Source organism: Sprattus sprattus (assembly GCF_963457725.1).
Source record: "Sprattus sprattus genome assembly, chromosome: 16".
NCBI lineage: Eukaryota > Metazoa > Chordata > Actinopteri > Clupeiformes > Clupeidae > Sprattus > Sprattus sprattus.
The window spans coordinates 23,412,758-23,418,757 of NC_137914.1; positions in this window are offsets into that span (position 1 = coordinate 23,412,758).

A 6,000-nucleotide genomic window follows, 5' to 3' on the forward strand; every position below is an offset into this window, starting at 1 on the left:
CAAGACCACTGGAAAATCCGGGGAACGAATCAGGTTCAAGGAGATCTCCTCACGATGGTCTCCCAATTGTAGCCTCACCCTTGATGTGACCCGAGTCACATTTCCATCCCCCAGTGCTCGCCCATCCAGGGCAGTGACGGCAAGCGGCGTTTCAAGGGGAACCAGAGGGATCTTGAGCCTCAGTGCGAGACCGCGGTCAATGAAGTTTCCTGCCGCCCCGGAGTCTATCAGGGCCCTGCATGAATGTTCCTTCTCCCCCCAGGAGATGGAGATGGGGAGATACACCGCTTGGTCAGGAGATTGGGAGGAAAGGGTTGCGCCCGTCACAACCCTCCCCTGGTTGGACGGACGACCCCTTTTCCCGAGAGCTCGGGACATGAGGATCGGAGATGACCTGTTTCGCCACAGTACAGGCAGAGACCCTCACGCATCCGCCGTTCCTTCTCTCGGGCTGACAGTCTGGTCCCTCCCAACTGCATAGGCTCAGGATCCTCACTCGACTTGGACCTCCAAGAGCCTGCCGGTAGAACCCAAGAGACCCCCTGGTCCCCACGGCGCTCGCTCATACGGTTGTCCAAACGCACGGCGTGGGAAATCAGAGGCTCTAGCTCAGTGGGGCACCCGATTGAGGCCAAGCCATCCTTCAGGGCGTCCGACAACCCGTGGTGGAAGGCTGTTGCCAAAGACTTCTCGTTCCATCCACTCTCCTCTGCGAGAGTGCGGAACTCTATGGCGTAGTCCGACACCGAACGCCTCCCCTGCCGAATGGTCATCAGCTGCTTGGCAGTGTCTGGCCCAGTTGTTGATTGGTCAAAGACCATTAACATCTCCTGCTGGAAATCCCTAAAGGACGAGCAGACTGAGCCCTGCTTTGCCCAGACTGCAGTAGCCCATTTCAGGGCCTTGCCTGTTAGGAGAGTGATAATGTAAGCCACGCGGAGGCGGTCAGAGGAAAAAGCCCGGGGCTGGAGCTCGAAGATCAGGTCGCATTGGGTTAGGAAGCCTCGACAACCCCCCTTTTCACCGTCATAGCGTGGCGGCTGGGAAACCCGGGGTTCTGCAGAGGAATGTGGGACAGGGGCATCAGGTAGATGCTGTGCAGCGCCTCTCTGGTCCAGTTGTTGCAGGTGCTGGCTGTGGCGTAGTAAGCCCTCCTGCTGGCATGCAATATCTGCCCTTTGGCGGCCAAGGTCCTCCTGCTGGCGAGTCATGCTGTCCTGCTGGGACGTAAGCAGTGCCTGCTGGTGGGCCATATTCTCACGCTGAGACGCCAGCTCTGCCTGCTGACGATTGACCTCCTCCTGCTGGCGAGCCGCTGCTTCCTTGTGCTGCACTAATGCTTGTTCGTGCTGGTCCAGACGGGTGTGGCTTGACTGTAGGTCTAAAGTCAAGGCCTGAAACATCTGCTCGATTCTGGACATTTGCTCTGCTAGGTCCATAATGATTGCGACGTTCTGTTAGGTTAGCGGGATCGGGATGTGAACCCAGGTCGCTGGCGTGGTAACCAGTGACTAACCCAGTGGGCTAGTGAGGACCCAGATGCAGAGATAAACTCAAAACTTTTCTTTATTAGTTTTCCGTCAAAACAGTCAATAATAAGAAGGGAAGACGTCGACAGCAAAAATGAGGAGTGGAATACAAAACACAGAAGATCTCCAACAGGGAATAATCCAAACGCAAAAGTAGTTTCCAAAAGGTAGTAATCCAAATCACAAAAGAACAGTCAGAGTGGCAAAAAGGCCTAACAAAGGAAGCTAACAAAAATGTAGCTCTAGCTCACCCACGGGAGAAAAAGAATTCCAGAGACCGCTGTTAGGAGAACAGCGAAATGTGGCGAGAACCACGCAAAAACCAGCACAGGAGATGTCTTACTTGGGAGTAGTGTTCACACGGGACAGGAGTGTCTGAGCAAACGTCGCAATGACATGACGAGCCAACACAGGGTTTTTATAGTCTAGCTACAAGGGTAATTGATTGACAACAATAATATAAATCAGGTGTGGCACAGGGGGACAAAGGAAAATAATAAAACAAGTCTTTAGGCCACTAGATGTCGCCAATGACAAAAATCGTGGCGACAGAAGTTCAAGGTCATGACAGAGGTATTAAGACTGTATTGTTTCTGCTATACATGGAAAATGATTGTTATTACCCACAATGCCCCTCTTGACTGCGTAAGAATCCAAACCACGCAGCTCACAGACTCAATATTTTTATACTGTGTTTATCTTGCCATTGGCGACACTAAAGGAGTTCATACTTTATCTGAGAACCGATTTGCTAATTACTCCTCCACTGTCCAAGCCCTGGTGAAACAGTATCAACATCTCTCATAGATACACCTTCTCCCTCTGGGACAAATTCTCTTCACAAACAAGAGTAGATAATCTAGTAAAACATCTAGATTATGTGTCATGCACTTTATTTTGACTGCTTTTTACTTTTTTTTTTAAATCTCACTTAGCCAAAGAGACTTGACAAGACTCATTCAAACATGATGGTGAAGAAAGTCATTATCAGCAAGTATATTTCATGAGTGGATGTGTTTAAAAAAAGCATCAGGCATGAAAAACTGAAAACCATGAGAACCGGCATGCCATGCCGGGAATGAAACATCTCGGTTATGTATATAACCTCGGTTCCCTAACCATGGGACCAGATGTGACATATGGGAAATGACAATTTCATTGACCAATCAAAGCACTTTCTATTCACGCCAGAAGGCCGAATTGCGACAAATCACCGCACTGAGCCCGCCCCCTCAGGTCCCCATACAGTCCCGCTCAGCAGTATTGGCACCCCTAGTGAATATGAGCAAACAGGGTATGAAAAAATATGTCTGTGCTGTTTATCCTCTTGGTGTTTCACTCAAAATATTCACAAAAATCTTACCTTTACATTGAAGTTAAATTATTGTAAGAGAAAACAGCGGTTGAGATTAAATAAATATTTTTTACAAAAAATGTGTACCACTATTATTGGCACCCCTAGATTATTGGCACCCCCTCTTATAATTGAAATCTAACTGAAGTATATTTCCAGTCATGTTTTACATTTTTAAGTTCACCTGTTTAATTATGAACTCTTAAGAGGTTGACCATGACTTCCTGTTCCACTGATGTACAAATATGAGATGACACAGGCCAAATTCCATTAGTCATTCATCACAATGGGAAAGACCCAAGAACACAGTGACGATGTGCAATAAAAAGTTGTTCAGCTGCACAAATCAAGAAATGGACACAAGAAAATCTCGTACCAGTTGAAAATACCCATTTCCACAATGGAAATAATAAAGATGTTTAAAGCGTCAGGTGATGTTAAGAATCAGCCTGAAAGACGACGTGTGTGTACATTGACCCCACGCACCGTGAGGAGGATGGTTCAACTGGCAAAATAATCTCCAAGGATCACAGCTGGAGAATTGCAGACATTAGTTGAGTCTTGGGGTTAGAAAGTCTCCAAAACTACCATCAGACGCCACCTACATCACCACAGGTTGTTTTGAAGGGTTGCCAGAAAAAAGCCTCTGCTGTCAATCAACAACAAACTAGAGTGCCTACAGTTTGCCAAATGGAAGTCAGACTTAGAGTTAAATGGTCAGATGAGACCAAAATAAAGCTTTTTGGCAAAAACAACAAAGGTGGGTTTGGCGTAGACAGAAAGATAGCCATACAGAAAAGCACCCCATACCTACTGTGAAGTATGGTGGCCGATCTTTGATGTTGTGGGGCTGTTTTTCTTCCAAAGGCCCTGGACATCTTGTTAGGATACATGGTATCATGGACTTGATCAAATACCAGCAGATATTAAATGAAAACCTAACAGCCCCCTCTAGTAAGCTTAAAATGGGCCATGGTTGGAACTTCCAGCAGGACAATGATCCGAAGCATACCTCAAAATCAACACAAAAATGGTTCACCGGCCGCAGAATAAAGGTTTTGCCATGGCCATCACAGTCCCCCGACCTAAACCCCAAAGAAAATCTGTGGGATGAGCTGAAGCCGAGTCTACAAGCGTTGACCTCAGAATCTGAAGGATCTGAAGAGATACTGTATGTAAGAATGGTGTCAGATCCCGTGCCATGTGTTCACCAACCTTATCAGGCATTATAGGAGAAGACTCAGAGCTGTTATCTTGGCAAAGGGAGGCTGCACAAAACATTTAATTAAGGGGTGCCAATACCTGCACACATGTTTTGAAGAATAATATTTATTTAATGTAAAAAAAAAAACTTTTTCTCTCAATTATTTTACCTCAATGAAAAGGTAAGATTTGTATGAATATTTTGAGTGGAAGACCAAGAGGATAAACAGCAAAGACATATTTTTTCATAGCCTGTTTGCTCATATTCACTAGGGGTGCCAATACTGCTGAGCGGGACTGTATATTGGGAGTGATCACGTCGCTCACCCTCTGAAGACTCTGAGCATTTGGGCCTACCAGAAGAAAAACACGCACTGTGCACGCAGCCATTGTCACATCTGGTCCCATGCTTAGGGAACCGAGGTTATATACATAACCGAGATGTTCCCTATCGCAGTTGTGACTGCGATGTGACATATGGGACCGAGTCCAATCACGCGTGCAACAGTGTCGGCCAACATACATATGCACACGCCCAGTGGCGGACCTAGTCATTTGGGGGCCTAAGGCGAACATAGCCAGGGGCCCTCTTCATCCGTCCTTTTAATGCAAAAAAAAAAAAGGGCCACCTCAAAGCAGGGGCGGACTTGGGGAAAAAAGTGGCCAGGGAGTTGTCTGTCAGAGCGGCCCACTTAATATACGGCGCGTTGCCCACTCAATGTATGCAAAATACCCATACACTTAACTAATTTTGGATGATTACAAAGAAATAACATTATATATGTTTTTTAATAACATTTGGATCCACAAATTTGCCTTGATGGACACATGGAATAAAATGATACTGGCTATTGTAACACTCCAAGGTAGGTATAGTTTGCTAGATGAATATGCTTAACTCTGGGCTAGTATCAGATGGTTATATGTATAACTACAGAGCCTTTAGGAATAAATGTCAGCAGAGAAAGAGTACACAATTTTTTTGATAATGATTAGGGCGACCTACATTAAGCAATATCATTTTTTTTGTAGGCTGATTAACTCATACAGCAATACCTTTTTGTATAGTAGATGGCAGCACACAATCAAAATATTTCCCCTCTACCTACATAGCTACAGTATCTAGTTATATGGAAGAAAGTTGCATTCAGGAGCCTTCATAAGCAAACATGATTTGGCTCCACATTAAATGATCCCACTTTTTCATTATCCACATGTCTCAAATGTTGTATGATGCAACATAGCTTTACAGGACACATAAAATATGTCCAGTAACAACGTAAAGAAGGGGGCAACATATAAGTCAAAACCAACTATATTTATTGACTGATCTCGAAAGTATTGGCTTACAAAAGCTAAATAAGTCTTCACAAAGAAAATAACTCAGTGTTAGGGCAAAAAGCGAACATTCACACTGTACAACCTATGAAAAGTGACAGTAGTAGCATACAAATAAAGGAATACAGACCGCGTTAGCCACTTCACAGCGTGCTAGCCATGATTTTCTTTCGTTCCAATTCTGATGTAGGATTCCACCCTTTGTAGAAACCTGTTGAATCGATACATTTGGTGTTATACTTATGACGAAAGAATGGAGCATGGCGAGCCCTCCCGGAAGCCATGGAAAATGCATTGAGAGCCCTCTTTTATGAAAGAGAATGGATTTAACATTAGAGTGAGAGAGATCTGGGGCGATTTCCATTTAGCCCCAAATAGGGACGCCGCCTTCTGAAGCACAACTGTTGCGTGACTGTTGCCTGATTCGACATTTGGTAATTTCCGACAGAGAAAAAAAAATCTCCTTTTCCTGAAGGCAGTTCGTCGCCACAATCGCCCTTAAGGTCCGCCGCCACTGGTTTGAACTTTATTGTAGAAATGAACAGAACAGAACATACGATGGGGTGTAAACATAGG